Here is a 16,966-nt window from a genome sequence, read left to right on the forward strand (position 1 = left end):
AAAGTAAACTCATTGAACCAGTTTTGGGTCATATGATTGAAGACAAAGTATTTTTTTAGTTTTAAAATAAACGTTTCAAAACATTACCACAGCCATGTAGCAGTTAAAAACGTGACGTGTGTTTTGGTACAATGCACTGAAGCATATAATCATTAATATTTATGCTGATGTGGAAACTATTGATTGTCCGTTGTTAAGTTAGCCGTTCGGTGTGGATCTGTGTACCATAGGCAGTAATTGTCTATTTGTAGAGTTAATCTAATCATTAATCGTCTGCCTAAATTCTTGCATTCATTATCTATTACAGTGATTTACTGAGGATGTGTACAGTAATATAGTGAAAGCCACACGACCATTTTCGGTATATAATATATTTACATTCTAAGTGTTTCTCCACTATTTTCGAATCAACCAACTGACGAAAACAAACATTCACCGAAATATGTTGAGTTACACGTACATAAAAAATTAAAATAGAAAATTAAAAGTTAATAATTGCTCATATCTATTAATCATTTCCCTGGAAAGTGTCTATGGACACTATGACTGTGCCATTGTGTTCAATCATGATGCCTGGTACATTCGAGTTGTGTCAATTTTATATGGATAGTCATGTAGGCATGGCTATGTCAACCATGAGATGAAGAGGTGGGCAGTGTTGTTCTGTTGCAGATCGATCTATAGAAATAGTCTAAAAAGTCGACAGCTGCCGGTCCTATGGAGTGGTGTACAGAGTCGGCAGTGATGTCGGTCCTAAACAGTGGAGTACAGAGACGGTGGTGAAGTCGGTCCTATACAGTGGAGTACAGAGTCGGCAGTGATGTCGGTCCTATGGAGTGGTGTACATAGTCTGCAGTGATGTCGGTCCTATGGAGTGGTGTACAGGGTCAGCAGTGATGTCGGTCCTAAACAGTGGAGTACAGAGACGGTGGTGATATCGGTTCTATACAGTGGAGTAGAGAGTCCGCAGTGATTTTGGTCCTATACGGCGGAGTAGAGAGCCGGTGGTGATGTCGGTCCTATACAGTGGAGTACAGAGTCGGTAGTGATTTTGGTCCTATACACTGTGGAGTATAGAGTCGGCGGTGATGTCGGTCCTATACAGTGGAGTACAGAGTCGGCAGTGATGTCGGTCCTATACAGTGGAGTACAGAGTCGGTGGTGATGTCGGTCCTATACAGTGGAGTACGAGTCGGCAGTGATGTCGGTCCTATACAGTGGAGTACGAGTCGGCAGTGATGTCGGTCCTATACAGTAAAGTACAGAGTCGGCAGTGATGTTGGTCCTATACAGTAAAGTACAGAGTCGGCAGTGATGTCGGTACTATACAGTGGAGTACAGAGTCGGCAGTGATGTCGGTCCTATACAGTAAAGTACAGAGTCGGCAGTGATGTCGGTACTATACAGTGGAGTACAGAGTCGGCAGTGATGTCGGTCCTATACAGTAAAGTACAGAGTCGGCAGTGATGTCGGTCCTATACAGTGGAGTACAGAGTCGGCAGTGATGTCGGTCCTATACAGTGGAGTACAGAGTCGGCAGTGATGTTGGTCCTATACAGTGGAGTACAGAGTCGGCAGTGATGTCGGTCCTATACAGTAAAGTACAGAGTCGGCAGTGATGTCGGTCCTATACAGTGGAGTACAGAGTCGGCAGTGATGTCGGTCCTATACAGTGGAGTACAGAGTCGGCAGTGATGTCGGTCCTATACAGTGGAGTACAGAGTCGGCAGTGATGTCGGTCCTATACAGTGGAGTACAGAGTCGGCAGTGATGTCGGTCCTATACAGTGGAGTACAGAGTCGGCAGTGATGTTGGTCCTATACAGTGGAGTACAGAGTCGGCAGTGATGTGGTCCTATACAGTGGAGTACAGAGTCGGCAGTGATGTCGGTCCTATACAGTGGAGTACAGAGTCGGCAGTGATGTCGGTCCTATACAGGGATTACGAGTCGGCAGTGTTCGGTCCTATACAGTGAGTACAGAGTCGGCAGTGATGTCGGTCCTATACAGTGGAGTGTACAGAGTCGGCAGTGATGTCGGTCCTATACAGTGGAGTACAGAGTCGGCAGTGATGTCGGTCCTATACAGTGGAGTACAGAGTCGGCAGTGATGTCGGTCCTATACAGTGGATACGAGTCGGCAGTGATGTCGGTCCTATACAGTGGAGTACAGAGTCGGCAGTGATGTCGGTCCTATACAGTGGAGTACAGAGTCGGCAGTGATGTCGGTCCTATACAGTGGAGTACAGAGTCGGCAGTGATGTCGGTCCTATACAGTGGAGTACAGAGTCGGCAGTGATGTCGGTCCTATACAGTGGAGTACAGAGTCGGCAGTGATGTCGGTCCTATACAGTGGAGTACAGAGTCGGCAGTGATGTCGGTCCTATACAGTGGAGTACAGAGTCGGCAGTGATGTCGGTCCTATACAGTGGAGTACAGAGTCGGCAGTGATGTCGGTCCTATACAGTGGAGTACAGAGTCGGCAGTGATGTCGGTCCTATACAGTGGAGTACAGAGTCGGCAGTGATGTCGGTCCTATACAGTGGAGTACAGAGTCGGCAGTGATGTCGGTCCTATACAGTGGAGTACAGAGTCGGCAGTGATTTCGGTCCTATACAGTGGAGTACAGAGTCGGCAGTGATGTCGGTCCTATACAGTGGAGTACAGAGTCGGCAGTGATGTCGGTCCTATACAGTGGAGTACAGAGTCGGCAGTGATGTTGGTCCTATACAGTGGAGTACAGAGTCGGCAGTGATGTCGGTCCTATACAGTGGAGTACAGAGTCGGCAGTGATGTCGGTCCTATACAGTGGAGTACAGAGTCGGCAGTGATGTCGGTCCTATACAGTGGAGTACAGAGTCGGCAGTGATGTCGGTCCTATACAGTGGAGTACAGAGTCGGCAGTGATGTCGGTCCTATACAGTGGAGTACAGAGTCGGCAGTGATGTCGGTCCTATACAGTGGAGTACAGAGTCGGCAGTGATGTCGGTCCTATACAGTGGAGTACAGAGTCGGCAGTGATGTCGGTCCTATACAGTGGAGTACAGAGTCGGCAGTGATGTCGGTCCTATACAGTGGAGTACAGAGTCGGCAGTGATGTCGGTCCTATACAGTGGAGTACAGAGAGTCGGCAGTGATGTCGGTCCTATACAGTGGAGTACAGAGTCGGCAGTGATGTCGGTCCTATACAGTGGAGTACAGAGTCGGCAGTGATGTCGGTCCTATACAGTGGAGTACAGAGTCGGCAGTGATGTCGGTCCTATACAGTGGAGTACAGAGTCGGCAGTGATGTCGGTCCTATACAGTGGAGTACAGAGTCGGCAGTGATGTCGGTCCTATACAGTGGAGTACAGAGTCGGCAGTGATGTCGGTCCTATACAGTGGAGTACAGAGTCGGCAATGATTGTCGGTCCTATACAGTGGAGTACAGAGTCGGCAGTGATGTCGGTCCTATACAGTGGAGTACAGAGTCGGCAGTGATGTCGGTCCTATACAGTGGAGTACAGAGTCGGCAGTGATGTCGGTCCTATACAGTGGAGTACAGAGTCGGCAGTGATGTCGGTCCTATACAGTGGAGTACAGAGTCGGCAGTGATGTCGGTCCTATACAGTGGAGTACAGAGTCGGCAGTGATGTCGGTCCTATACAGTGGATTACAGAGTCGGCAATGATGACGGTCCTATACAGTGGATTACAGAGTCGGCAGTGATGTCGGTCCTATACAGTGGAGTACAGAGTCGGCAGTGATGTCGGTCCTATACAGTGGAGTACAGAGTCGGCAGTGATGTCGGTCCTATACAGTGGAGTACAGAGTCGGCAGTGATGTCGGTCCTATACAGTGGAGTACAGAGTCGGCAGTGATGTCGGTCCTATACAGTGGTGTACAGAGTCGGCAGTGATGACGGTCCTATACAGTGGAGTACAGAGTCGGCAGTGATGTCGGTCCTATACAGTGGAGTACAGAGTCGGCAGTGATGTCGGTCCTATACAGTGGAGTACAGAGTCGGCAGTGATGTCGGTCCTATACAGTGGAGTACAGAGTCGGCAGTGATGTCGGTCCTATGGAGTGGTGTACAGAGTCGGCAGTGATGTCGGTCCTATACAGTGGAGTACAGAGTCGGCAGTGATTTCGGTCCTATACAGTGGAGTACAGAGTCGGCAGTGATGTCGGTCCTATACAGTGGTGTAGTAGTCGGCAGTGAGTCGGCCAGTGATACGGTCCTATACAGTGGAGTACGAGTCGGCAGTGATGTCGGTCCTATACAGTGGAGTACAGAGTCGGCATGATGTCGGTCCTTAAGGGTACCTAGTCGCAGTGATGTCGGTCCTAAGTGGTACAGAGTCGGCAGTGATGTCGGTCCTATACAGTGGAGTACAGAGTCGGCAGTGATGTCGGTCCTATACAGTGGAGTACAGAGTCGGCAGTGATGTCGGTCCTATACAGTGGAGTACAGAGTCGGCAGTGATGTCGGTCCTATACAGTGGAGTACAGAGTCGGCAGTGATGTCGGTCCTATACAGTGGAGTACAGAGTCGGCAGTGATGTCGGTCCTATACAGTGGAGTACAGAGTCGGCAGTGATGTCGGTCCTATACAGTGGAGTACAGAGTCGGCAGTGATGTCGGTCCTATACAGTGGAGTACAGAGTCGGCAGTGATGTCGGTCCTATACAGTGGAGTACAGAGTCGGCAGTGATGTCGGTCCTATACAGTGGAGTACAGAGTCGGCAGTGATGTCGGTCCTATACAGTGGAGTACAGAGTCGCAGTGATGTCGGTCCTATACAGTGGAGTACAGAGTCGGCAGTGATGTCGGTCCTATACAGTGGAGTACAGAGTCGGCAGTGATGTCGGTCCTATACAGTGGAGTACAGAGTCGGCATTGATGTCGGTCCTATACAGTGGAGTACAGAGTCGGCAATGATGTCGGTCCTATGGAGTGGTGTACAGAGTCGGCAGTGATGTCGGTCCTATACAGTGGAGTACAGAGTCGGCAGTGATGTCGGTCCTATACAGTGGTGTACAGAGTCGGCAGTGATGTCGGTCCTATACAGTAGTACAGAGTCGGCAGTGATGTCGGTCCTATTGGAGTGGTGTACAGACTCGGCAGTGATGTTGGTCCTATGGAGTGGTGTACAGAGTCGGCAGTGATGTCGGTCCTATGGAGTGGTGTACAGAGTCGGCAGTGATATCGGTCGTAGGGAGAGGTGTACAGAGTCGGCAGTGATGTTGGTCCTATGGAGTGGTGTACAGAGTCGGCGGTGATGTCGGTCCTTTGGAGTGGTGTACAGAGTCGGCAGTGATGTCGGTCCTATGGAGTGGTGTACAGAGTCGCAGAGTCGGCAGTGATGTCGGTCCTATGGAGTGGTGTACAGAGTCGGCAGTGATGTCGGTCCTATGGAGTGGTGTACAGAGTCGGCAGTGATGTTGGTCCTATAGTGTGGCAGTGATGTGTCCAGAGTCGGGAGTACGAGTCGTGATGTCGGTCCTTTGGAGTGGTGTTCAGAGTCGGCAGTGATGTCGGTCCTATGGAGTAAGTACAGAGTCGGCAGTGATGTTGGTCCTATACAGTGGAGTACAGAGTCGGCAGTGATGTCGGTCCTATACAGTGGAGTACAGAGTCGGCAGTGATGTCGGTCCTATACAGTGGAGTACAGAGTCGGCAGTGATGTCGGTCCTTTGGAGTGGTGTTCAGAGTCGGGAGTGATGTCGGTCCTATGGAGTGGTGTACAAAGTCTGCAGTGTTATCGGTCCTATGGAGTGGTGTGCAAAGTCGGTAGTGGTATCGGTCGTAGGGAGAGGTGTACAGAGTCGGCAATATGGTATCGGTCCTATGGAGTGATGGAAAGTGATGATGTCGGTCCTATGGAGTGGGCTGCAGGCTGAACAGCTGTTTGTGGATACAGCTAGAATGGTTGTATACAAAAGTTTATAGTTTGTTCGTCAGCCCTCACCAGAGGATCGAGGAATTATTAATTATACGGATATATTTAACTAGACATGATCCTATTAACTGTGTTATATAACATTAGAGGAATTTTCATATTTACTTACCCTGGGAAGCAATACATTGTTCCATGAACATTATCATCACAAGGTAGGTACACGTATCTAATACACATTCTGTTGGTGTTTTGTATAAGAGCTGTTTCAGCTATTTGTTTATAGCTATCTCGTTATAACCTAAGATATGACTCAGTAAGTTTTAAATGTTTAATTTCTTTTTATGTTAATATTATGATTGGTTTGAAATTGATATAATTTATCAGGCAGCTTTTTCAGGGAGAAGATAACAATTTCAAACTGCAGAGTTCGGTTTGGCGTCCTGATAACAGCTGGGATGGCATCTTCTGAATATACATTGTGATGTGTTTGTGAATGGCTGTAGTTTTGGGAGACTGCAGGTCTCATTTCCTTCTTAAAGTGAGACACTAAACAATAAACTGACAATGGGCGAACCAGTCGTCACCTTTCTACATGCTGAGCTTTAACTCAAAGCAGAAAATGTCACTAAATTATATACTATATAGTGTCTCGGCTAGGGGACAAACTGTCAAGGGAAAGCACTCAGTAAAGCGATGTCAAGGTCAAATGAGGCGGTGTCAAGGCCAAATGTAAGGCGGTGTCAATGACAAATGTGAGGCGGTGTCAAGGTCAAATGCGAGGCGTGTCAGGGCCAAACGTGAGGCGGTGTCCAGGCCAAACTGAGGCGGCGCCAAGGCCAAAATGATGCGGTGTCAAGGCCAAACTGAGGCTGTGTTAAGTCCAAAAGTGAAGTAATGTTAGGCCAAACTGACCTGGTTTCAAGGCCAAACACAACGCGGTGTCAAAGCCAAACTTTACCTGATGTAAACCTTACATCAGGTACAAAAGGCCTGTAGTGACCGATATTTACTATTTAACCAAATACATTTTAAAGGTTGTTTAGTGTGTAGTGTTACAAAGGGGGTTAGATCAATAGAAATTTAAAACGAAATTTACAGGGCCATCGTGGCCGATAATTAATATGCTTAAATCATTTTCAGGGAAATTATATGCCCAGACTTGTTACCTGAGGCCCTTTCGTAATTCAATTTCATGTGGGGCAGTTGCCAGGTGTTGACCAGTGGTCGGTGTTTTTCTTGGATATTCCAGCTTTCTACCATGTATCTTATAAATCTGACTGTTTATAGGACGTTGCAAAACAACACAACTCATTTAATTTTGCGAAAGAGTATGAAGGAGTATAATTTTAGAGTCATAATAATGTTATCCTTGAACTACATTTGAAATGCCCTGCCAGTAATGCAGTATGTGTTAGGCCTAACGGTCACAACCTACTCTCTTGGGTATCGTTTACTTCAAAATGTTCAACGCTTCAGCATCTGATAACATCTTTTAATTCAATTGGCATTGGCGTCATAAAAGTCATGCTGGAAAGTACAGTGCATGTGTGTGTGTGTGTGATTTGTTGTAAAGGCTACGTACACCAAAAATACGTACAAAGTGTCCTTGCAGTTTCCATATCATTATCATGTGTACACACGGTCAACAATGTCAACTTCGTCTGTATGTAAATTTTTACCGTGTCTGATGTATATAATATCCGGTTTGTCGAATGTAATATTTTCCGGAAAAACATCTAACCGGAAACTTTCTGTTGTTAGTATTGTTTTTAAAAAAAAATGTAAAAGCTACGTTTTAATTCATGGAGTTTTTCCGAATCCGAGTGAGGAAATCAGAACTTCCGAACGAGGGAATGGAAACAGAATCTTGAAACTTTAGACTCTTATAGGAAATATGACATGTTTATGCCTTATGCAATAATTCCATTTGTATACAATCAATAGGTGTCTTGCTGAACAAAACCATTTGACAAACGGGGTGTATGAAGCTAGAGAATTGCGCAGTGTGTGATGTTAAAAGTATGGACATTGATCATGTGACTGTGTGATGACAACAGATCTGGTGTCTGGTACCTCGGGGTACAGTTGTGTTAAGTTGGGTAAAACCCAACAGATAATGTCTGACCTCTCTGTACCACCAGATTACACGATTTGTCAGCTTGATGAACCTCGAGAGATGATGGCGGTCAAATGATAGACGAGATACCGACTATAATTCTCTCTTACTGTATAGTGTCTCGGTCAATTTCAGCAGCCCCAATGATTCCATGAACTGTCGCCCACATGAGTCGAGGTCAGCTGCTATTTACAGTTGATTTGTACCGTCAAATACAGCATTCGATCAGCCGATCATTATGTCCATTGTGTTAAGAGGGACAAATTAGTCAGCTAACGAATTCTGTCTCGGTATTGGAATACACCAATCTGAAGGCTGGTTAGTAATCATTGATAAGATAACAAAACCCATCATACATATGGAAACTTGTTATCTCGAAGTCAATGATGTCAGGAAAATTACGCCGATGAAGACAACTTGAGATCTTTGAACATTTGTCTTTGAAGATATCGACACCGTTATATTATGGTGATATATAGATACATATAATTTACATCAACGGATCGCAATTTAGACAGGAAATCAAAATGAAATACATAGTGTTTTAGTATTCAGATACTATCTCAGAAACACAAGTATGTCTTAAATAGATGAAACTTATAAAAGTTTCTCAACAAATCTACTCACGGATGGCTTTCGACACAGGTATTTAGCAATAATGCCCAACCAATGGTCTGTATGTATGGTGAATTGTAGTTTGTGGGGCAGTATCCCGGCACCGTTGTAGGATCGCCAATGCGACAGTGCGACATGACCGATATCGGTCACCATACATGTAGGTTTCAACTTGGTTGGTTAAACGCCCTATTACCAGCTACAAGTCCAATTTAGGGGACAGAAGAAAGTCGGAGTACTTGGAAAAAACCGACCAATATCAAATATCGGTTTGGTTTGGTCTAATTTATTTATTTTTGAGTGATTTACGGACAGCTTTCCGTGTATGTGGTGTCTTGTGTGTATTAAGTGTGAGGTGCGTAATTTTGGAGACTGTGGTATATTCGTGTTGTGTCTTCTTATATAGTGGAACTTTTGCCCAAATTATAGTACTAAATCACTGAAGCATGCCACCGAAGGTACCAGACAACACGCCCACCCGGTCACATTATACTGGTAACGGACAAACCAGTCGTCCCACTACAATGATAATGTTTGTTAGGAAGAAGAGAGTAAGATGAGATCCTAAATTTAGTCGCCTTTTACGGTCATGTAAAAGAGACGGCGGGTACAATTTTAACGCCCTACCTGCAGGGTTACAAAATTATATTGTACAGTTCCTGTTTCACTTTGGAGAAAATGCAAGACCAATTATGTAAACGTATTGCTTCATTGTCAAACTAATATATTCAAACGTCAATGAAAGTTACCTAAACCTTTAAGTGAACTGTTAACACTCCAGTCTAAGTTATGTTAAAACGCCGTCGGGAAAAATGGCAAGTAACGTATATTTGCGTTTCTATATAAAATTTAAATCTCGTCTTCTTTTGGAATCCAAAGTCTTCTGTGTATCAAGTTTCTGAATGCATTCACGATTATTCCAGCTAGTTGAATGAACACTAAAACCAATGTATGATCGAATTTTCTTCGTGAGACGTCTCCACTGGGTCGTCAAAGTAACAATGACGTCATTTCAGAGTTCACAATGTCGGTTAGGTACTCTCGTGAGATTTAAGACTTGATAAGATTCTCTCAAGCTAGTCTTTTTGTAGCCTACTGGGATGAATTTGGTGGATAGTGTTAGTTTTACAGTAGGGATTATCTTGCATAATGGCTTACACTTCCTCTTTTAATTCTGGAATTTGGTAGCTTAATTAAGTGTGGAATTTAGTCTGTATCACTGCTATCGTTACCAGTACTAAAATATTTGGGTCAGTATGTCACGAACAAAATACAAAGTTACTGAGTCTCCTGAGAGACTATCCTGTCTGTAGAAAGATAAAAAAATACATATACTATATATGGTGTCGTGACGTCAGCTCCAGTTTTCAGACGGTTGCCTAGTAACAACAAATTAAACCATTTTATATATGTGATCCTCCATTTTCATTGGGGTTTTTAAAACTTATTTCCTTTACGTATTTCCTTAGTTGATATTGCTTTTACAACTGAACTTAACCAAAGTGCCATGCATATACTTATATGGTACTCAGAAGGGTACATACTCTGTTCAGTAGAAACGTCATTCAGTTACTTTGTAACAAAAAAAGAATTCCATATTATATGTCAAGATTTGCAAACAAATGTTTTTTTTTCTAATACGGATGATATAAAACCACGAGAATGTGACAGATGCTGTATTTAATAGAGGGGTCATAAGGGTTTGTATTTTAATCAGATTTCACTGCTAGTTTCGTCCTCAACGACGATTATGACGATGATCATATGCTGATGTTAAATATGATGTTCATGATGTGGATCCTGATTATGAAGGTGATGAATAAAATGATAAGATTATTTTTCTCTTGTGATGTATTGGTCAGGTCGGTTTAGTAGAGGTAGATATAGCTATTTCATTATAACAGAGTATCCCTATACCACAGTCTCATTCGAAGGAACGGAACAAATCTGGGAATTCAAGACGAAGCTCGGGCGTTTGGTACATTGTAAATCGAGCTAAATGAACTAGTAAATCGCCTAAAAGACCCAAATTATTCATAACATGTTTACAAGCCATAATAGACATAAACAATAGAATAAATCAATAAACTTATCCGTGTTATATCTACATTTTAGTTCACGTAAACAATCTGCACCTCAGGATACAGTCATACAAATACATAACATAGACGGTACTAATGGTGGAATCGATTCTGGTAGTCAATATCTATGGCCATAAACCTCTATCATCCATCATCCTAGATCCGATAGATACAACCCTAATGCAATGTCAGGTCGATCGTATGGGGAAAATGTTCAGAATTAACTATACAACATTTACATAACAGGAAAAGAATCTCGCAAAACGTCTACGGCGAAAACGCTAAAACAGGTGATAATGTGGATCGTGAAGAGGTAAAATGTCGCATACATTTCCGTGAAGCGTTTAACCTTCCGTAAACATAAAAAAACGAGGGAAATCCACCTGCATAATGCTTTGCAGTAACAAGAAAACGTAAATTATAGATTTAAATTCGCACGTTTTCCCTCGTCATATTTGCGCTTTCTCTCCGTCGTGATTTCGTTTCCTCGCTTTAAAGTTTCGATTAAGTTCTTTAGGAATGACCACGTGATATAATTCTTTGTCCGAGCTAAAAGTCACCTATAACATCATAAAACACACAAACCCCAATTAAGGATAAGTTAATAGCCGGGGTCGTCATAAAATATCTTAAATAGCATGTCAGTCACTCTGCCGGATACGAGGCACGCGCTATTAACCGTCGTGGGAGAAAAAATGCCATTCATGGATAGATTTACGGATATGGGAACCTAAAGCTCCAGATATGGGAAACTAAAATTACAGATATGGGAAAATAAAGTTACAGATATGGGAACCTAAAGCTACAGATATGGGAAACTAAAGTTACAGATATGGGAAAATAAAGTTACAGAAATCGGAAACAAAACTGGAAAAAGTTACAGATATGGGAAACTAAAGCTACAGATATGGGAAACTAAAGTTACAGATATGGGAAACTAAAGCTACAGAAATCGGAAACTAAAATTACAGATATGGGAAACTAAAGCTACAGATATGATAAAATATAAAACGTCTAAAATGGTCTATAGACACTATGGTAGGCCAAAATATATAATAAACTTCAACAAGTTCTAAGATCCCTGTGACCCTTTCTACATTGTTTAAGAGAGTTATCCCCCGTCTACCACTGTTCTTACACTCTCCTCATTGTATATTATTTATCATAATTTACTATTCGATATAACTCCTGTCCGATCAATTACAAGTCAAATATCCTTGATAATGATAACATTAATTGGAATTAATGTTATGACAAGGAATCAGAGCGACTCCATCCATATCCTTATCTGTTAATGATAGAACAAATCAACATGTGTGACATGAAAATGGAAACTGGATAGGATACACGTCTAAATCACGGGGACTTGGCACGAATCTGTAAACCAACTATATACATTTATATGTATTATAATATAGTGGACAAAGAAGTAATTCCAACCGTGTGGACAAAAAAATGTCAAATTTTCGAGGCGATCTGCCCCTTTATCAAGACTCACAAAACGAACACGATTAATATGATATGAACAGTAATACGGGAAAATGAAAGTAGACAAATATTAAGCAGCACAATACATATATATACCCTTAAAATTCGTGCCAGGCTCCTGTGATCTAAATCGAGATCATGATACATACAAATGCAATGTATATATATATATATCCGTACAGGTTCAATATAACTTTATTAGGAATACATTAGGTACAAATTAAAGATGCTCTACCGCCGACAAATAGTATTTTTTCACTATCAAAAACAGGAGCAGACGATTTAGTATTTTCTTCAGTTACAAAAATGACTTACTTTACAGCATTACCACCATTGAAAAGTTTGAACTTTTAATTCTACGTCAAGTTAAAAATATACAAAATAATTAATTGCATCCCGAAAAAATTCCGACACACTATATCCTACACTGTATATGGAATGAAGTACTGATTGCGCATGCACCAAAGGCAAAATGAAAATATATCTATTATTTTTGTGTTAATTAGACATACATACATGCGATTGAAGACCAATTATTGTAAAATAATGAATATCATTCATGCTCTGTCGGCGGTGGAGCATCCTTAACAGTACGCATGACTACTCTAAATTATTTAAGTGCTAGTTTTGAGACGTGTCTCTTCAGTGGTAGCAGTGAACGGGTTTTAGGATAATGAAGTTGAAGTCAGATGTCCATTCAAACATCGACATCATTCAATTTGGTATTTGTTGTTCGATGTTTTTTTCTGTTTTTCCAATTAAGTTACAAAAAAACCCAATGCTTAGCAGGGCGAATTTGTTTCATGATTTGACTAGAGTGACTGTTTGATTTCCCTTTAGTGTATATCTTAAACAAATATATGTTCTATATTCCATTCGATTTGTCCTTGATATTTCATTTTGGGTTTTACTTTGATGCTTTTTCTCTCGACTAGTTTAGAAAGAATATACGACTGGAGGCTGGGCATGATTTTTGGAGTGGTGCGATGAAGGTCCGAGTTGATCTGTCTGTGCCCCAATACCAGACATGAATATTTAATTTGTTTAAAAAATGAGGGATAAAAAGAAACAAAAGAAAGAAAGAAGAAGTCGAATTCAGAGTTGCGATATAGGCATAAGGATTACATATGTAATATGTTTTACGTAATCTCATACCATTGAGGACGCCCCAGGTTTAGGGGTTGGGGAAAGCCGGAGTATCCCAAAAAAATAACCGTCCCATTCAGTTAAATTCATTTTTAAAATTCCCATGCGGGCTCTTGACCCAGAGATGTGTCTGGTATCTTAACCACTATATGTAATCTTTCTAACAGAAAAGTTCTAGGTGTTTGTAGGGAAGTATACGATCAGGTAGTATATCATTGTACAGCATTATGTGAATTAGCATTCATAAAGAAGGGGCGTTCTATTTATAGTTCAGTGTTATCTTATAACCTGCTGACGTAAACAAGGAAAATAGAAGCCGGTTTTACCTGTGTTAATACAGGTATAAATAATCCCTATTATTAGATAAAGCAGATACCACAGATATGCGATTGAGAACATTGTACATCGTCCAGGTAAAATGCATATTCCTTTATGTTTCTTCATTCCCTATTTGTTCATAAATGGTAGATTATGGGATGCCACTTATATGTATTTCTATCAGTTATAAAAACTACTGTCTCGACATTTTTAGATATCCATTGTATCTTTTTGTTGCTGGTTCAACTACTTATACATGTATGTACATTTGTATATGCAGTCATTGATATGAGTGTACATGTATATACAGTATAATCCATGTCATCAGCTGTTAGTCAGTTGATGAACAAGAGGAAAGAGTACCAGACTGTATATGTCTGGTGTCAAGGTCAGAGGATACTCGGATTATAATCTACAAAAATAGTGGTAAGTCACTAGCCGTTCATATAGCCTACCGGGGTTGGACATCCCCCACCCCCGAAGACTGACGTGGAAAGGTCAATGGGAACGTGTACCTGACCGATCGCGTGGGTTTTTGTCCAGACACTCCGGTTTCCTTCCAGTCTAAGACCCCTTGCGCGCACATCCGGGCCACCGAAAGTGATTTGTATAAGTTATATATCTTGCTTCACATTCGATGTAAAACCAATAAAGTTTATGTATTATCTAGGGTTGATATTCAGAATGTTTGAGTCTGTTGTCTATATCTGTGTGACTGTCAGATAAAACTACATGTAGCTGTGTTCCATAAATCTGCTTGTTATGGTATCAATGTCGAAGTTTGGCATTAGGGTCGGAGGAGAAACTTAAACTTGGAGAGGGTCAGAGGAAATTCGGATATCCACGGGTTAGAATGTCGAAGTTAACCCCTGTATACATTCTGCTTGAACACTATAATATATTCTTTCATACCTACGGGTGTAATACTGGCTGGTCTAGAGCAATACACTCATGTCGCCTGAGACTGTATACTAGCCTTGCATGGCTACCCATGCGATATTATAAAGCCTCGTGACGTCACGGCGTCAACAAAATCTCTATTTCCTCGGTAAAATTTTAACTTTTTTTTCCACAAATATGACTGGTTATACTATAAAAGATGCAAACAACGGAATTTGTGTTGATATTATCACGAAATTTTTCATATATGGAAAATTGACTTCCAGTCGTGGATTTCTTCTAATTTATTTCAAAATGACGGAATATTATAGCTGTTAAATTGTAATAAAACGTCGAGGTATGAAAGAAAAATACTCTTTCATAAGTGGATATGAAGGATAGGGATATTCTACCCTCGGGATCACAAAATGTTGCAAAACCCTCGGCAAGCCTCGGGTTTTACTACATTTTGTGACCCTCGGGTAGAATATCCCTATCCTTCATATCCACATATGAAAGAGTCTTATAATACTCGTCTGACTGTACATTGTGTGTCCATCTTATCATGTATATTTCTTCATATACCATTATGTCCTCATTTAACACATTTTCATGAATGAATCAATAAAACTCTTGAAATCCTGAAAACTCAAGGATGAGAGAGACAAGTCCTCGTGGCCTCGATAACATTATACAGACACCAAACTATGATGGCTCCATCTCCTAAAATCTTAACAGTTAGGCTACTGACTGCTAAACATACCTTAACCGAAGCGGTTTATATTTCTAAAAAATATAAATGCTGAATATCTCGGATAATTTTGCAGACTCGCAAAATGCCGAAATGAAACTAAATTGTGAACTTATAGATTTAAACATATGATTCGTACATTTTTTGGTGATTTAATATTTGGTCTTATGCTATAAATATAGATATTATGACGATAAATAAATTTATTTCGGAAATGTTGTGACCTGAAGAGTCCAGATTTGGTTATTTTCTTCATCGTTGACCCTCTCAACGTTTATCGTAGGAGTTGACGACAAAGGTAAAAAGCCCGTATGTACATCTTCGGGGAGGTCTTGAAGACATCTTTACATGCTTACTGTATCTCACACTCCCACCTTCCTTTTCTGTGGCTATTCTAGTCTTACTTTTGTGGTATAATACCTGTGAACAAACAAACATTTTCCGGAGAAATCACACCTATCTTGTTTTGTCGGTTCTTGTGTGGTAAATGAAACCTAAACTTTTAGAGTTCAACCACTGACATTTGGCTTTATACACCTCTGTGACAGAGTATTACACATCGTATATTTATAGAGCTTAAAGCCTGTGGTTCAACTAAGGTCTTCTGTTCACTAGGAAGTAAAATCCAGGTACAGATTTTTTTCCGGTGACATAATGGTGTACTATCATCGTGGCTTTATGTTTTTTCTAGTCATATTTGAACTAGTGGATACTATACAAAGTATAAATGAGAGGTCAACATCGTGTTCCTTTTACCAATTTACATAGTTTACATAATGTAGTACATGTAAACATGCCTAAATCGAATCCTTCTGATAACATCCCTTTATAGGTCATGTTCTGGTGACCTTTCGGGTTGTCCAATCTTCTGGTGACCTTTCGGGTTGTCCAATCTATAGAGTCCCTGAAATAAAAAAAAATACTTTCGTGTATATAGCTACATGAATTTAACGTCCTCTTAACAGCCAGTGTGAATTACAATCTAATGAATCTATAATCAAAATAAAGCTGAACGGTAGATGGATAGAGTGGTCCTATAGGCCAATTTGATTTTTCTTTCCGTTTATCGAACCGTAAAAGAGAATGTTGGAAAGATAGGAAAGTAATCTCGTATTGCTTTCCGATAGCCTCCGGCTCAAACGCAACCTCCCCAGCTTGCAACTGATCGACCTCAAAGAATCCTCCTCATCCGTCACGCTACGATCAGGGTTTTTTCCCCATTACCATAAAAATAATACTTTCATTTCTACCTGTCATTCTCCCGTCAAGCTAAAAAAAAATAAGTTATTAGATTTATCAAAGTTGTGGTAAGCAATACGAAAGCAGATAATACAGAATTCCATAGTTAATAAACAGTAGAATCCTTGGATAATTAGACAATGTACTTATTTAATGTGACTCCAAGTTATGGCTTATAATAAAATTGCAAGACAATATTTGTCAATAGAATGGTTGTTATGGAAAAAATGAAAAAGAATGAAAGAAAATTGTTTCATCGTTAAGGTCATACTTCTGCATATGTGCCTTTTAACATATATTCAGATAAAATATTAATCTATATTATTGAAATTATGTGATCTACGGGGATGGTTTATAATACATGTACATTTTCATATAATTGTTTTATTCGGATGCATTTTACTTTTACGGCATATAGAGTTTGAGACGGAAGTAAATAGATAAATATAAAAAG

The 16,966-nt window shown here is 41.1% G+C and overlaps 1 protein-coding gene across 6 annotated transcripts in view; it reads left to right on the forward strand.

Moving 5' to 3' along the window:
- LOC138333490 (kinase suppressor of Ras 1-like) overlaps positions 1-16,966 on the forward strand; it is a 44,116-nt gene that overhangs the window by 17,873 nt on the left and 9,277 nt on the right. The window contains exon 1 of one of the 6 annotated variants that reach the window (XM_069281903.1): positions 5,872-6,091. The exons of 3 other annotated variants lie outside the window; for them this stretch is intronic. The gene's annotated coding sequence lies outside the window, so the exon portion shown is untranslated. Of the gene's footprint in view, positions 1-5,871; positions 6,092-13,611; positions 13,739-13,935; positions 14,070-16,966 lie in introns of those variants that run through there. 2 more of the 6 variants (XM_069281901.1, XM_069281906.1) reach the window with 2 other exon arrangements.

The sequence above is a fragment of the Argopecten irradians genome, chromosome 10 (assembly GCF_041381155.1).
Source record: "Argopecten irradians isolate NY chromosome 10, Ai_NY, whole genome shotgun sequence".
NCBI classification, from domain to species: Eukaryota; Metazoa; Mollusca; class Bivalvia; order Pectinida; family Pectinidae; genus Argopecten; species Argopecten irradians.